Raw genomic sequence first — 19,043 nt, forward strand, 5'->3', positions numbered from 1 at the left:
GTATATTGTCACTTCTTATCAGGCAGAGTAAACATTTGGAAGAAAATACATGCTAAAAGTAAGTATAATTTAATCTGTTAGACCTGTTATTTTAACTTCAATGTCATATTAAATATACTTATTCATTTTTGTTGTCTATTTATGAAGTGGACATTTATTGAGTTCCTAATATATACCAGGCACAAGGAACAGTGAATAAGACAGACAGAACCTTCCAAATCTATGAAGCAAACAGGCTTGTTGGTCTTATTATTGTTTATTTGTTTTAAGAAAGAGAATACAATGAATGAATAGAAGTCCATAGATAACACTAGTTAACATAAAAGAGTACTACTCATATACAGTTAAAATATTTAAACCACTTACAAAGGAATGAAATTCAATGTGAAAGAAATAACCTTACCCCAACTCCCAGTTTATTTCCCTAAAGATGATCACTGTTTTCATTTTCTTATGACTTTTCCCTGAAAAAAATGAAAAAGGAAGAAGCCCTTATATTTTCTTGCTTACTTAGGGAAAAGGGATGATAGTTATTTATCTCTGCTTTTTCTGAAATCATGGCGTGGAAACTTTCCATATTATCACATGGATATTTACCTCATTTTTAGGGCGATGCAATATTATGGATACAATATAATTAGTATAACGAGTCTCCTATTGAGTAGTTCCAATTTTTTAATTTTTTCTATTATAAAAAGCATTTTGATAACTATGTAATATGCTGTAATAAATAACTGATCAGTGAAAATGTCATAGAATATTTAATTTATTCCAAAAATTTTAATATTAAATATCATTCGGATCCTGTGATACCACGAAGCAGAGTCTAGTAGTTCAGTAAATATTACTTCTCTCTGTATTGAAGGACCAGAAAGTCAGTCAAAACAGGGAGTGAGGTAAGTATTCACAAAATCACACTTGGAAAGTAGTCAGTTTTTACTTATGTTCTCCTTTTTTTGGAGCAGACACAAGACATTTTCTGTAATAATGCCCCTGTAAAAAAAAGAGACAATATTCCAAGAAGTATGTGTGTAGGGAAAAAGTCCTTCTCCCTGTTTTGCTGAACTGACATAGGAGCAATGGAAATTTCTTTTGACCATCAATTTAGGCTAACACTCAGAATTTTCCATTGTCACATCTCTGATGATCACATTTCCTATGGACGGCAACTGATATAAACCAGAGCAGTGGTTTTGCTAAAGGTACCATCCCCTGCTTCCCCTGTTTCTCACAGGAGCTGTGAGAAACCAAGATAGTCCATGAAATGCATCACACATAGGAACATTGACAAGGAAATGAGAGCACTCATCTGAAACAACCCACCAGATGCTTCCATGATATCCTGTCAATGTGGTTCACTTAATTCCGTCAAAGTCTTTCTGACAGAGGGGCTGTTTTGTCTTGTAGCTGTCAAAGATGTTTTTGTATTGGCAGGCTCAGCAGGTATCTCTTTTGAGTCTCTTTCCTTTTTTTATTTCCTTCAAATTCACACGATCACACAGATGCAGTGAAGGATTAATCAATAAATCAGCATAAAGTTCTAATGAGGAAAATACATGTGTGAGCTGACCAGTTTCTTTGTTTTAAAAAATATCCTGGGGGGACAGTACACAAGAAATGCTCTATTGCTAAAACCCTGTTGCTCAGGCCACTTAATCTCTCCTTTTTTTATGGGGTTAAGTGTAGGAGTTACATATTTTCCTTTTTATTTGTCTCTGCTCCCAATCCTATACCCTGGCAACTATGGAATTTTCTCCATCATTATGATTTTGTCATTTACAGAATGTTATAAAAAATACATGCTAAAGTATATAAAGTGTTTTAAATGGCTTTTTTCTATATTTGCTAAATATGTTTCTATTGATTTGTATTTGCATTAGTTTTCACTCTTTTGTATGTGTTCTTAATAACATGAAATATGGTATTTCAAAGAAGGACAGTTACATTTAAAAATATACTATCGTGAGTTTAGTCATATATCAGATATAACACCTTTCAAGATCTTTTCATCAGTAGACTAACCCTCACCTTCCTGAAAAACCAAAGTGGTTTTCCCCCGCTTTCTCCATGTTCCAAATGTTTGGAGTCCTGTTTTTCTGCTGCTCGTGGGATGGATGTGTGACATGGCATCGTGAGTGATGGCTGAGACAAGTGTTTGGTGACTGCCACGCTGCTGTGACGGGTGAGTGGCTTAGACATGCACTTCAACTGAGACAGTTGCTAAAATCCCAGGAGGAAATCTTAAAACCAATTCTGCATTTGGATTGTGGTTATTGTATTCTCTCCTTTGTTCTATACTCAAATTATCTGCGGATTTCACTCAGAACAGAACCAAATCCTACCTGGGCCTCCTACAGAAAATGCATGGAGCCTCCAGAAACTCTCAGCAATCAAACAAAGCCCTCATTTGTACAACACTTTAAAGCAATTCTTTAAAATTTATCACTTGCTTTTTTGTATTTCCCAGGGGCATCTTCTCGAATGTTGTTCCAAAGAAATGATGTTTCTGGGTTGAACATGGTGAATGTGTAACTAGAATGGATGTGAAATTCTTGACAAAAAGATTTTCTCATGAGTGTTTCGCAAGTAATATAATGAATTCTCACCATAGTCTCCATAAAGAGTCAACTTCCTTATTATGGTAAGGTATTCTAATTCACTCAGTGTTAGAATAATCAGAGGAAGCACCACATTTAAATATGTATGATTATGTGTGTATATAAATATTCATATTATACAGATTATTAGTTACACCCTATGTCACTGAGCCCAGGGGGAGAGTAACATAATTTAAAATACACATTTCAATGTTTAAAACATTCTAAGTCATTATGAAATATATGTTAACTAGTAATGTTAATATAACTTTCTCTTGCAATAGTCGTGTGTGGGTACATATATATATATATATAAAATATAAAAAATATCTTGTTACATAAATATATTCTTATATGAGATAAAACTGCATTCTATTCCATAAATATCAAGAACATATTAGCTGTCAATGAATAGTAGATTAAGTTCATTTCTAGTGAGTTAAAATTTGAAGCAAAGATTTAAAGATTCTTGCGTATAATATTCTGGTCAGAAAAATAAAAAATGTCATGAATCTACAGAGCAAAAATCCCTGGAGTCAACATTTCTCCAAGAGTATATGGCAATCTCTGTTGGCTTAAAACACAAATTTAAGGAGCCATTGCAGGAGGCAGATCCAAGTCCCTGAGTAGGGAGAGAAGCTGCATTGAAGGAAACCTTGTCTACATAAGGGCCTCTGATAGGTAGCTCATTCAGAAGATAAAAACAGGAAAAATCTAGAATTCACATGAGAACTAGACATTTAGCTTATGTCAATTTTGGGTGTAGTAGTGCCTCCTAGCCCCCTGAAGAAGAAAAAAAAAGGTGAAAGAGATTCTGTGCACATACAGTACAAGGAGAGAGAAACACACACGCATTCAGAAGAAACACATTTTACATCCAGGGCTCAAAGTTTCTTACTGAATAAAAATAAAATGCTCTCAAACCAAATCTTTTAAATACAAAATGAAAGAAGCCACAATTATTTTGATTTATCAGGAAAAATCACAGATATAGACATACAATGACTATCAATATTAGAACTATCATATTTAATATATAAAATAAGCCTATTTGATGTACTTAAAGAAACAAAATTGACTAAAAATATAGTGAAGGAAAAGAGACTATAATACACAACAATAAATTTAAATATGAAATAAACAAACTCTAGAATGGAAATTATAATAGAAATTAAGTGGCTATGCACCAAAATAAACATAACTTAAGACAGAATTAGAGATAAATCTGAAAAAATTATATAGATAGTTTGAAGAAATTATACAGGAATTGCTCTGTAGAAGAGAGGGGCTACATTTTTTTTCTTTTGGCCATGCCACGAGGCTTGCAAGATCTTAGTTCCCCCACCAGGGATCAAACCCGGACCCACGGCAATGAAAGCTCTGAGCCCTAACCACTGGACATCCAGGGAATTCCTTACCTTTTAAAGAGTTAAAAAGATACATAGGATAGTGTGAGACCTACTAGTACCGTGTCAGAACTCCAGTTAGAATAATAGAGAGAAGAAGGGAGGAGGACAATTAGGAAGTTGTGATTCCCACCTTTCCAGATTTGTTTAACTATACCAATTTACATATTTAGGAAATTCAGTGAGACCCAGCCAGAATAACTGTATACACACACACACACACACACACACACACACACACACACACACATTATGCATTGTATATATACATACATATGTATTATACACTACACATTTTATCTATCTATACATAATTAAAAAACAAACTTGGCTCACGTGATTATGAGGGCTGACAAGTCTGTAACTTGCAGGCAGGGCAGCCCACGGGCTGGAAATTTAGGCAGAAGTTGGTGCTTCAGTCTTGAGGCAGAATTTCTTCTCAGGGAAACCTCAGCTGCTGCTCTCAGGGCCTCCAATTGATTGGATGAAGCCTACCTACCTTATTGAGGATAATCTCCTTTACTTAAGGCCAACTCATTGTAGATATAAACCATATCTACAAAAGAGTGAAAACAATAGAGAAAATTAAGAAAACTATAATTTTAAAATACCAAAAAAATTGATGTCTTTAACAAGAGTGACCAAGAGAAAAAGACGGAAGATTCAAATTATTAAAATCAGGAATGAAAAAGGGAAAATTACAACTGGCTTTACAGATATAAAGATCATAAGGAGCTACTCTGAACAAGTGTATATCAACAAATTATATAACACAGATGAAGTGGGTAAATTCCTAAAAAGATACCAAAACTGACTCAGAAGACATAGAAAAACTGAATAGATCCATAGCAAGTATACAGATTGAGTATTCAAAACAATTTTCCCACGAAGAAAAATCCAAATCCACATGAGTTTGCTGGTGAAGTATAATGATTATTTAAAGAATTAACACTAATCCAAGAGGAAAAAAATACTTTCTAACTCATTTTATGAGACCAGTTTTATCTGACAGCAAAATATTACAAGAATATTGATGCAAAATACCTCAACAAATTTCTAGAGAAGTGAATCTAGCATATGAAAAGGATTATACATCATGACCAAATGGAATTCACCACAGGATTCTAAGGATGGCTTAATATCCAAAACTTAATCAATATGATATAACATATTAATAAAAAAAGAAACATAAACACACAATCATAACAGACACAGAAAAATCATTTGACAAAATCCAACACTTTTATGAAAAAAATGCTGAAAAAGCTAGGAGTAGAAGCAAACTTCCTCAACTCAATGAAAGGATCTACCCAAACAAAACAAAACAAAGCAAAACAAAAATTAATTAACATTATACTTAATAATGAAACTCTGAAAGCTTTTCTTCTATGACCAGAAATCAGAGAACGATGCTATCTTGGTCCATCCAGAACATTATAATAAACTACCATAGACTGAGTGGCTTATAAACAATAGAAATTTGTTTCTCACAGTTCTAGAGTCAGAGGAAGTCTGAGATGAATATGCTGGCAGATTCAGTGTCTGGTGAGAACCGGCTTCCTGGTTGAGACAGCTGTCTTCTTGCTGTGTCTTCACAAAGCAGAAGGGTGAGGAATCTCCCTGGGGTCTCTTTTAAAAGGGTGCTAATGCCACTCATGAGGGCTCTGCCAGCATGACTTAAACGCCTCTCAAAGACCACACCTCCAAAACCCACCACATTGGGGGTTAGAATTTCAAAATATGAGTATTGAAGGGACACAGATATTCAGTCTATAGCAAGTTCAAAAGAATTCCTGTCTTTAAAGTAGGTAAAAAATAAAAATAAGAAAAATGTTGATTGAATCTATAAGGATTTTACATTACTTCTCCCACAAAGGGAAAAGAGAGAGAAGATCTGGTTTACTGGTGAAGGGCTTAGAACTTGGAATTTAAGAGATTTTGGGTTGAAGCCTGGTTCTTCCACAAAGTCCCACCCCTACCATTTCTGAGGCCCCAAAAGTCCATGTGTAATATACCTAAGTGTTACAAATAAAGCTATCAGGATGTTAAATAAAATATCTTCTCTCCTCCTACCTTGACAAATATATTTTTATAACAATCTGGAAGGCTAGAACCACATTGAGACTCAGAGTTCTCCCCAAGTTTCTGACCTAACACTCCCTCTTCTTGCTTCCAACTCTATGCAGCATCATGAGGAGTCTGATCTGCATGGACACGGACACACCACCTGCACAACCAAGCTGAGTCCTTTTGAACCTGGGGTAAAAATCCTGAGTGGTATGGTTTAACCTTGGGAGGAGAAAACATCCATACTGGTGATGGAAGTAAGCCGGGGCCATTTGGGTAGGGATTCAGGAGTCCAGGGTCCTTGAGCATGGTCTACAGAGGGGTGTAATAGCTCTCGTGGGCATGTCCCTTTGCTGCTCAGGACTCCCTGCCTGTGCACAGAGATGTGGTCAGAGAAGGACCACAGTGGAGCCTTCTGAGGCATGCTTCCTCTTTGTCTCCAAGGACAGTACTGTTTCCACCAACTACTTGTGTAACATTCGGCAAGTCTTGTTATCCTCAGGTGGAGAATGGAGGTAATGCTTCATTGGATTATGAGAGTTAAAGAAAATCAAAATTAAAGAAAAAATATTCTGCGTTGCCTAATACATGGAATAATGAGTTAGTTATCTTTCTCTCTTCCTCCTTTCATTGTTGCTTTAATTTCTCCCAGATTACTCATTTATATAATAAGACTAATATTAGTGCTTAATTCTCAGGACTGACATAATGAATACATCACATAGTATGTGTCAATGAAAAAAATAAGAGGTCAGTAAGTGGCATACATGATCGTCAATAGATAAGGCAGTGAATTGAAAAAGCAAATCCTCACTTGGGAAAACATAAGTGGAATATATAACTATGTGGGAGTTTCTGGTAGGACCATCTTAATACATTTACATACAAATTTTTTTCCATTAGTTGACGTAGAAACTAATTCTTCCTTTAGTTTTAGCCAAACCTGATAATATACAAACCCAATTTGGGAAACACACCGAAGACTTATCACATAATCTCTGGTAATATGTGTCACGGAGATTTCTGTTGGTGCCAGTCCTCAGATGTTCTGCTTTCCCCTTGACCAGCATCAGCAGATGGCATCTTTCAGAGAAGTTGGCCTGGAGGTGTAATTGGGGAAGAAACTCTGTGTGCATGTAATCTGAAAGCTGTCTAGATCCTGATAAAACAGGAGTCATGGTGGGATTTTGAAAGTTAGTAGGAATCATCAACAGAGTGAAATATTCTCCTTATGTGAGTCCTGAATAGTCTTTCTTATCCAGTCAGGTTCTCTATCTACATGCATGTATAACATTATGAAACCCTCTGATTTTTTCTTTTCTTACAGCAGCTTTATTCAACCACCACTTCTGCTGCTGTACTCACCACACACTCCCGACAGCCTCAGTGAAGGTACAAATTTATCAATAAGCAGTGTAGCCTCCAGAATAGTCTAGAAAGTTCAATGAACTCTGATTCATGGAAGCCTCTCAGATACTGATGTTTTAACTGATATTTGGCATGAAGTAAAATAGAGTTAGAGGATTTTGCATTGTTAATTTAAGGCATCATATTAACTTTGGAAAAGTCAGTGCATCTCATATAAAACTCATTTAGTTGGATCAATAAATTTTAATGAAGATCTTTCTGGATACAAACAGGAAGGGAATAAACTCAACAAAATTTTTAATCTGTCACCAGCCCAGCTTTCTCCAATCAAAACAATTTTTTCCTGATTCCTTTTTAATGAGAAAAGTTGATTTTCCACTGCCCCCGAGCTCCTTTATCGTGAGAATATATTCTAAAATAGTAAGAATATATGGCCATAGCCTACTTATTTTAAAAGGAATATGTTTAACATGTAATCCATTATTTTGTCTATGTGAAGAGGAATTCCACTGAGAGATAATTCATTGTGTAATATTTTTTAATATTTCAAAAGAATAATCGCTTAAACTGTAATGTAATGTTAAATTTAATAGACAAATGTACAGAGGTCTGTGTGAAAAAGTTATTTTACTTTCTCCATATAATATTCATATAAAATTCAATTAATTCAGGAAAATCAATCAAAGCCCTCTGTTTTACAATGCATTGTGCTGTATGCATGTGTATGTACATGTTTGTGTATATGTAGAGAAATAGGGCTAGAGAGAGGGATAGAAAGAGAGAGAGAGAGAGATACAAATAGAAGGAAACATATAAAAATAGAAGTGAAAAAAGTTTTTTCTGTATTTTCAAACTTCAGGAAAGTTACTTAAGTCTTTCTTTTTCCACAAGGCAAAGGGAAGATACATATTAATGAATCCAACAGTACTATTCTTCTTTTCAATCAACAAAGCAGAGTAGGTAAGTATAGTCAGAGGTGAATGCAGAAACTAGAGTCAAGGAATGATAAATTAGAAATGGAGGATACCTGATAATATTTTACACAAAATACCTGAGAAATTTACACATTTTTTTCTCCTTCTATTTTAAATGATCCTCACCCTTTCTATGTCAAGAATTCCCAGTTAAGGTTTAGGAAGAGAAGGAACTGAGGAAGCCAATAGTTGGTTGCATTAGCTTTTCTATTTCAAGCTGTCGCAGCTGCAAAACCGCTCAATGTAACTCCACAGGGAGCGCTACCCAGCTATGCAAATGAATTCCAAATGTGACAAGTGCCAGCATGGGCGGTGGTGACTGTGGAGGCTGAGTGACTGCCACCAGTCTGTCTGATGGATTGACTCAGACCACCAAGGAGCCAGTGCCATTGATTTCTGCTCAGCCATCTCATCTCTGTGACCTCTCCCTGGAAGGAAGGAAAGGAAGAGAGAAAGAGAGGTACAAAGAAAAAATAAAATGTTTCTTTATCTACTTGTCCCTCCTACTCTTAATTACTTTCATCATCATAGCATTTCCCTTCACCACATACTTTACTCATACCAGAACCAGATTAATAACTAGTCTTTATTTCTCCTCTATTCTAATTATGTGACTTGGTTTAGCATTGCTTAATTGATATTTGTGTCATATTCTTTAGAATTTACTAATTGAAGAATAGAGATAATGTAGAGTTGTTCTGGTATGATATAAATTCTAAACCATGTAGGCAGAAAATATAAAATATTGTTAGTACTCTTTCACAAAGAAGCTCCAGTGTTATGTTATTTTCCATTTCGTCAGGACTCCCTGGCTTTGGTGAAATAATCCCTGTTCCTGCATTGAAACATTTTGGTGGATGAGAGGTTACAGGAGAGAGGAGAGATGTAGAGTGAGAATGTCAGAAAAGGAGATAGAATTAAGAACCAAAATGTCCCAAAGAGGTTCATGGAACCTCTAGAAAGCAGTCTAGAATGTATTTATTTCAAAGTGTTTTTGTTCTCTTAATCTTCTTCATCTGAAGTGTTCTAAGTCATTCTCCTTTATGAAAGCAGATTTTTCACGGAGAAGAATTGTACCCTTTGTTTAAGAGTTTAAGAGCTATCCCTCTTGTTTAAAGAGTTACAGCGAAGGCAACGATGGGATGGTAAAAGCAGGGCAGATGTACAGACAAGTTTCTGCTTATTTTTTCCTTGGGGATTCACACTTCAATTCCCATGACCTCTTTGAAATTCCTAACTGTGTTTGTTTCAAAAATTCCTTTCTTCACTTGTGTTCAGTTTGTAAGCAGAATTTAGTGGCAATATAAAAGACGGTGTATATGGTTGAAGACTTATTTTTTTTTAATGGGGTTTCATCCTTAAGAGAGTCTTTAAGCAATAAAAGACATCAGAGGATAGATAACATCAAGATGTGGCTATAAGATCCACTTTCAGGGCTTCCCTGGTGGCGCAGTGGTTGAGAGTCCGCCTGCCAATGCAGGGGACACGGGTTCGTGCCCCGGTCCAGGAAGATCCCACGTGTCGCGGAGCGGCTGGGCCCGTGAGCCATGGCCACTGAGCCGGTGCGTCCGGAGCCTGTGCTCCGCAATGGGAGAGGCCACAACAGTGAGAGGCCTGAGTACCGCAAAAAAAAAAAAAAAAAAAGAAAGATTTATGGATGGTCCTTTTGGAGCATGGTATAAGTCCCTATTATATTCACAGGAAACCCAGAAAGGATTTAAGAAGCTGGTATGAAAGAAAACTCCACAAGTAGCTTGGACTAAAAGGACCAGAAACAGTTTGTAATAAAAGGAGAGGTCTGAGCATCCTAATTTCTAGGATGAGGAAGCAGAATGATAGTTATTCAAGAGCAAACTTAAATTATATTTTTCATTTTTAATCAGCTTTATATAAAACCTATATATGTATAGTGATTGTATAGTTCACTGAAGTTTGAAAAATACATGTACCTATGTAACTGCCATCATAATCAAGATACAAAACATTTCCATTTTCCTAAAAAGTTTATTTTGCCAGTTAATCTCCATCTACTCCTGTGCTCCATGCAACTACTGTCCCTTTTATATCACTATTGATATAAAAACATAAGCTATCCAATAGCCTATTAAAGTCTGATATCTATTAATATGTAGCCCTATTTCTATTAAAATTGTATAAGTAATTTTTTTCCTACAAAATAAATTTCAACCTAAGATGTCAGTGCTGGTGAATTATATCAAACATTTAGGGAGAAAAAAAGTCAGTCTATATAATCATTTTTTCAGAAAATGGAAGCAGAAGGGACACTTCTCAACACATTTTATAAGACAAGTATAACCTTGCTTCCAAAACCAGATAAAAGAATTGCAAAAAAAAATTTAAACCAACATCACTAATTATATAAAGGTAAAACTCCTTAACAAAATGTTAGAAAATAAAAACCGGTGATATATGAAATGGACAATATGTTATAATTAAGGAAGTTTATCATAGGAATGCAAGGTTTGTTCAATATATTTTTTAAAAACTCAATAAAGGCAATTCACCAAATTAAGAGCAAAAAGGAGAAAAATATAATGAGTGAATAGATTAAAAAAAAACACATCTGACAAAATTTTAAATGAATTCATCATAAAAATTCTCAAAAAGGTAATAATATAAAGAAACACCCTTAACCTGATAAAAGCTATCTACCATAATCCTATAACAACATTATACTTATGAGTGAAAGAATGTTTTCTTCTATATTAAGACAAGACATGAAGTCTCTCTTCATTATTTCTATTCATATTGTACTTGAGTTCTCAGTGCAATATGGGAAGAAAAATACCTCAAACTTTACCAAATACAAAGAAATAAATCAGTTTTCTTTATTCACTGGTGGTACATTCTACTGGTGTAGAATATCCTAATAAATGCACAAAACAGCTATCAGAACTAAAACTGTGTATCTAGCAGAATCAGATATTACAAGTTCATTATATAAAAATCAATGTATTTTAGTATACTAACAATAAGCAGTGGGAAATATACCTCCCTTTACACTTCTAAGAATAATTCCATCCCAATTTTTCTCTCCTCTTTTTCTGGTCCTTTAATTATATGTATGATCAATAACCTGACATTTTTATATACTTCTGTACTCTGATCACATTTTTTAAATGTTACCTATGGGTTTCAATTTTGATAATTTCCATTTACCTGTCTTCAAATTTACTAATCCTATCTTCTGTTGCATTAATGAAATCTATTTCATGATCACTTACTTTCTGATATTGTATTAATTATAGAATATCTGCTTTGTGTTTAAGAGATTGCAATTATCTGTTAACATTCTGCACTTTTTAAGATCCATGACTTCCTTGTCCTCTTCTTATTAAAAATATGTATTTGAGGTAAAGATACCATCTATTAATTTCAGCAGTTAGACTGTCTGTGTATCTACTTCTATTTTACTCTTTTTCTCTTGACTATACGTTTTATTTTCTTGCTGTTTTCTTTGTCTCAAAAGTTCTTCCTTTGTCTCATAATATCTAGTAGTTGACATTGTCATTATTCTTCCCCAGATAGTGTGTATTTTTTTTCTGTTAGGCTGATAGGATGAGGAGCTGAATCTGTGAACAATTAGTAACACATCTTGTCTGCAATTAGGGTGAAGCTTTGCTTAAACTTGGTCTACCTCTAGTTTCAAGTGTCCTACAGGAAAGAACTGTAGGATGTTTATGGCAAACCACTTCACATGATGGAGTTTTTGTCTTCTAAGCACCCAAAGTGTATGAGAGAGTAGCTTGCTTTTCAGCTCTGCCTTATTCACAGGCATGGGACGCTCTGGTTTTTAGCAAAGAGTCTAGCAGGGCTCTGTCTTTTCTATCCTGAAAGTGTTTTCCTTCAGAGTTTTTGAAGTTTGCTTTTTCTTCCTGCACCACACAAGTTCAAAATCTTGGGATTGTGTTAAAAGGCAGAATTTTTGTCTATAATATGGGAGTCTTCTAGTTTGTCTCTGACTCCTCAGTCTGAGTTTCTGGTCCAGTTTACAGATTCTTTATAGCCCCATCCTTCAGATAAAGTTCCTTTGAGATAAATGATGATGGCTTTGGGGATTCTCTAGATTTGAATCTGTCATTCCACTCATCCAGCCATCAAATACTATTATTGTTAATATAATATGAATGCTATTGTTTTGTTTAATTATTGTTTTTAATAATTGCATATATTGTTTTGGCATAAAACAATACATAATGCAGTGGAAAAGAGAAAAAGTGGAATTCAGACATGGATTATTTGAAGGATGACTTATCCAGGATTCTAAATTTTGCTAAATTTTGTATTCCATGAAAGCTCCCACATTTATTAAAAGAATACAGTCATCAATCTTGCCTATTCAAAACGCAGCGTTCATTAGAACCATGACCACTGAGCCACAAAATAAATTTCACAGCTGTTCATTCCCTGGAAGATTTGCTTGTATTTTTCTTCAGGTTTCTTCACAAAATTCTACTGAGTTTTCACATCTGTTTGAAAGCTCAGAGTACAACTGAAGAATTGCCCATAGCAAGAATTGTAATAAGAACTACTAATTATTGTGCACCTCCTGTGTACTAAGCTCACTACTTGTATTACTATCATCTAATTCTCTCCTGGAGTTTATGAAGTAGGAATATTTGAAAATGCAAAACTGAAACCTAGATGAGAAATAACTTGCCCAAGGATACATAATGATAGCTCTATGATCCTGACAGTAAAAGAAGGAACTGTGATCACGGGCACAAAGCAAAGTACCTTCAATAATAGAGCAGCGACTTAAGGTCATTTGTTGTGACATAATAGCTCCCTCCAACTCTGTTGGGGTCCTGAATATCACAGCACAATAACTGTTGTTCATAACGATGTTCCTTACAATATCAAATGACAAGATAAAATAATAGTTATTGTTTAATAAATCGGGGAACAATGAAATGCACTTTAGAAATATGTAACTATTTCCACAGTAGTCAGTTATCATTATGTAGTACTTAATAACTATTTTAACTTATATGTGAAAAATGAAAATAAAAAGCAAATTCTATAAGAAAACATACCAAAATATGTAGACATCAATAGGATTAGTATGGCTTTTTTTTTACATTTGTGTATTTTTTTCAAATTTTCTATTTGAAGGCAGGAAATAAAACTCATAAAATAATTTTTTTCAGTTAAAAAATAAAAGATGCATTTATGGACATTGTGGACATCTCGATCTATCACTAGAACACTTCTGGTAATACCCTCATGCTTTTCAAAACCTGTTATTTTGTCACAGGTAATTACAGCATGACTTTTCAAACACGTAATTATTTTGTCATTATGGATTGTAAATAAAAATAATGAGATTCCTAATTGTGTTTTCAGACTCTGTAAGGATAGGCCAGGTTAAGCTACAGTAACAACACCTATATAATCTCAGTTAACTAAGAGAAAATGTACTTCTCATCACCACAATCTGTGCAAGTTGGCTACTCTCCATGTATTTGTTAGCTCAGCCTTGCAGACTGCTTTGATGTTATGGTACCTCAGGGCCAAAACCTGTTCCCACATGCAAAGGTAAGAATGTGCCAGGGAGTCCAGAACTAGCAGTTCAGTGACATTTCAGTTCTGCCCACTTTTCCTTGACCAGTAAAGTCACTTGGCCACGCCTAATCTTGAAATGGTGGTGAATTTCCACAACCTTGTGCTTGAAAGGAGAGGAACAGGAAATGCTGTTGAGTAACCTTAACATCTACCACCAAAACACATACATGAAAAACAAAACACAATATCTTGATGCTTAGTCAGCAATTATTTTTATCTGCTGAAATGGATTATGCTATGCCAAGAACAACTAAAGTTTCCTCCAAAAAATAAGATTTTACAAAGACCTTCAGAAATTTGTTATAGAGCTAAAGGTCTGAAAATTAAGAAATTAAATGTCAAATTTAATTTAGTATAGACTTGATATATTAGCATAATATTTAAAATTTTTTTATTGAAGTATAATTGATTTACAATATCATGTTTATTTTAGGTGTACAGCATGGCAATTCAGTTATATATATATATTCTTTTTCATATTGTTTTTCCCTATAGGTTATTAATATAATATTAATAACTAAAATTAAAATTATGACTAATTTGATTCTTAATAGACTAAAATTTGTATAACTTTTTTGGATTAGGTTAGAATTAAGAGACATTTTCTCTCATCTGAATATTATAAAATATTCAGTAGCAAAGAATCTTTTAATAACATACTGACTGCTAATGTGATGGAGAGAAATAGTTATAGAACCCATTTCTATAACTAGAGAAATAGTTGTATAAACTATTTCTATAACTAGAGAAATAGTTATAGTTTAGCAAGGCAATTTGTCCCCATTTTTACGTGCATGCAATATTGAGAAATATTGCTCTAGTTACTTAAAGACATAATAAGAATGATGATGTAATAATAATAAGCAGCAGTATCCACTACTTTAGGTAATAGTTCATTTCTTTTAACTATACTAACATAATTGATATGTTTCAAAATACTGTAAGAACCATAGATTACACAATCATACTAAAATTTTGGAAATCTTTATTTAACTTCAGATAAACATTCCCTGAAATGTAGAATAAATTTTAATTTGATGGTGTTTTAAATTAATTGAAATATGCATTTCAATGAATTTAATGAGAAGTCATTACTAAATTAAATGAGAGGTTATTCTCCATTTTTAGATTATCAGAGAATTTTTAAAAGTAAAGCTTGCTGCAGAGATTGGGGAAAAAATGTTTACGATACACGTATCTTTTAAAGAACTTACATTTAGAACACATAAACAACGCTCACTGCTCAATAACAGAAATAAAAATTTAATCAAAAATGGCAACAAATAGAAACTTCACGAAGATGATATAGAAATAATCAGTGAGCATATCAAAAGGTGCTTAATATCTGGTCATTGGGAAAGAGAAACTAAAGCTATCATGAGATGCCATTTTCCAATCCAAAAGAATGTCAAAATTAAAATTAATGACTAAACAAAATGTTGGCAAGAATGTGAAGAAACTACAACCTGCATACATTACCGACGGGAGAGCAAAATGATACAACAATCTGCAAAATTCTTACCAAGCTAAATATACACTGAGGTTATGACCCAACAATTTAATTTTAAGTACTATCTGCCCAAGATAAATGAAAAATGCTTACATAAAGACTCATGTAAAATTTTTCATAACAACGCTATTTTAACAACCCCAAACTGGGAAAAAAAACAAATTTTTATCAACAAAAAAATGATTTTTAAAAAGTCAAACACACAGTGGAATGCCTACTCGGTAATTTTATTTTAAATGAGCTATTGGCATATGCAATAACATGGAGGAATCTAAAAAAATGTTAAATAAAGAAGTTAAATATTTACATAAAGTTGTAGAACAAACAGATTAATTTATAGTAATAAAAATCTGAACAGTGAGTAGAAAAGTACTGAACAGGAGCACAAGGAAAACTTCTAAGGGGATGGACATATTCTCTATCTTGTCTGGGTGATGCTAATGTGTATTTGTCAAAATTAATTAAATTGTACACTTAAGGTGTGTGCATTGCATTATTTATAAACTTTCCCTCAATTAAAAAAGTCCAGAATTACTGTTTACTTATATTTATTTTTATGTCTTTATATCTCTGGTAGCTATTGGTTTATCTAATGTGTTCTCCATTTCTGCAATTTAACATTACAGTGATAACAAAATGTTGAGGCCTGAGCATTTCAGCTATCAGAAACAGCAGGTAAAAAACTCAAGGGACTGGCAAAGGCCATATCCAGAACATCAGAGAACACTGGGGTGAGTGGGCCATGATGAGTAAGGGGAAGAGGGGAGGATGAGGATGCGGGGCGGGCAGGCAGAGCCAGATATGCAAGGACCTTTAGGTTTAACAGCACATGTAAACACGTCCCAATGAGATCCATTATTTTTCTTTGCCTTGTCTTAACTTTAAACAAAAACTTGCATAAAATGAGTTGGAAATTATAATTACTATTTTGACACAGTTGGAAAAAGTCCCTGAAAGTAAAGGCTTGCTTCTAATATTCCCTGGCACAAGTCAACATAAACAGAACATTACCTTGTGGTCGAAACCGCAATGCCACATTAAAGGAGAGTCCTTTGAGGGATTCCATATGGTTTGTAAAAGTTTGATTATAGCAGTCATTTCTGAACGTTAAAGTAAGATCTTCCTTTTTCAAAAGTTCATGCGTGAACACATACAACCCCCCACCAAATAGACACACACATTTAGACTTATATACCACACTAAATCCTTGGTAGACATCCAACTATCACAAATTAAATAATGTTGTAAGCTTTGCTTGGAGAATGGAGGAGAAATTAAGGATGTATGTTTGTGTGTTTTAAATAATATATTTTATATTTATATAAAGGTAAATATATTTCTTTGCATGTGTGTGCTCTCTGAGTCTATCTATGTAATGACAGTTAACATTTACATTAGTGATTTCTTTGTGCCGGGAACTCTTCTATGCATTAACTAAAGCACACCATGGCCTTATGAAGTAAATATACTATAATGATTTCCAGTTTATAGTTGCAGCATGTCTGGTTTTCATGTTTTTTTGATCTTAGTAGTATTGCTCCCTAATTTCTATATCCTCAATTTATTGGGGATTGCAAAATAGTTATTATTTATAAGTTTATTATACTTTTTGTTAGGTAATTTTCTAATGAGACTCTTCCCTTCATCTTTTTGGTTGCCCATTGGTACAGTTCATATAGGAAAGCCAAGATAGATGCCCAATTTTAATGCAAATGCATTGTTCCTCTAGCATCTTCAGAAGGTACTGAATTCATTTTACTATATAATTTATTTAAATATATTTAATGAGATAAAATCCTTTACACATATTATCATTATTACATTTATGATAGTTACATATTTTTGGCACTAAGTGCTTTTTCAAGCTGACTCCTTTCTCCTTTTGACATAAACCCAATAATCTTTGATAATTTCCTTGTTTCATGTTCTTGCACATTTCTTTCTCAAGATTTAAGTTAATCTGTTTCTTCAAGAAGCTCTGGTTTCTTTAAACAGAAAATTGTATTTAAAGACTCAAATCTAAAATCTCTGGGCATGAGATATGCCTGTGTCTTTGGACTTTCATTAGTTCTAGGCTCTTGGACTGAGCATCAGGGCAAAGCTTAGCTGGGTCTTCTATATAGGGTCTTACAAGATGCAGTTGAGGGTCACCTGGGCTGCATTCTCATCTGGAGGCTCAAATGGGAGAGCCTCTGCTTCCAAGAGCATCAGGTTGTCAGCACCATTTGGTCAACTGAACCATTCAGTTCCTTGAGTTGTAGGATTGAGATCCTTGACCTCTTGCTGGCTCTTGGATGAAGACTGCCCTCAGGTACAAGATATGCTCAGAGTCCCCTGCCCTTGAGCTTCCCTATCTTGGTTGCTTACTTCAAGATACCAAGGACAGTTCTTAGAGCAAATCTACTGGCAAGAAGGAGTCTTACACAGTGCAATTTGAATTCTGGATGTGACATCCAATCTTATTTGTCATATTCTGATGGTCAAGAGCATAACATAGGTTCAACCCAAAATCAAGTAGTGGAAATTATACTAGGATGTGAACTCCAGGAGGTGGGGATGATCAGGAGTATTCTAGAGTCTGATCATCACATATTTAAATTTATTTATACACACAAACATTTATTTACTTAATACCTATTCCATATCTTGTCTGTTTATGCTTATACATCTAATTCCCAGGACAACACAGTTTCTATTTTAATCCTTCCACATCTGTGTCTCCTTTCATTTACACAGAGATTTCTAGTTGTCAGTGTCACAGATGATAGAACTGGAATATCTCATCATTGCACATACAAATGTTTCAGAATAATGATACCAATACGAATAACCGAAGTAGGTTATTTTTTATACTCTATCTTCATTCTCTCCCCAGTTTTATATTTGTACTCTATACTTTCAGATCAGAGAGTTTTACATACTATATTCTCCCACTTTTTCTTCCATTGAATCTTAGTTCTATAAGCAATTCTCTATTTAATGCTATCCACAAGTCCTTATGTAGGTGACTCTTCAGCCACTTTAATTTCCTGATGCTCATTCTTCAGTAGACTGATTCCTCATGCAGAGTCTGATGTTGTGTCTTTCACAGGAAACATGAAATTTATCTGGGAAACTGGCATATTTTTTAACCAGGATGAGCCTAAGTGTGCATTTTTCTTATCAGTTCAGTTTAGATTTAGGTGGGTCCTTTAAATTTACAGATGTAGATATTTCCTCAACTCATGGGCATTTTCCTCTGTTCTTTGTATAATTCTTGTTTATCTTCCACATATGTATTTTTATCTTCCTGGAACCTCAACTACTTACAACCTTTACATCTTCTAAGAATCTTACAGTTTTCATCACTTTATATTTTCACTCTGTACAATGAAATATTAATTTCATGTGATTATTCTAAAGGCTACTAACACAGGTATAAACAATGACCATCGCTGTCTATATTTCTTCTGTTGAATTTTACCTGATAAGTCATGTTTGTTTTTATCTCCATCATATCTTTATTATGATCCTCCTGAATCTCCTTTTTTCTTTT

Source organism: Delphinus delphis, chromosome 14, assembly GCF_949987515.2.
Source record: "Delphinus delphis chromosome 14, mDelDel1.2, whole genome shotgun sequence".
Classification (NCBI taxonomy): Eukaryota; Metazoa; Chordata; class Mammalia; order Artiodactyla; family Delphinidae; genus Delphinus; species Delphinus delphis.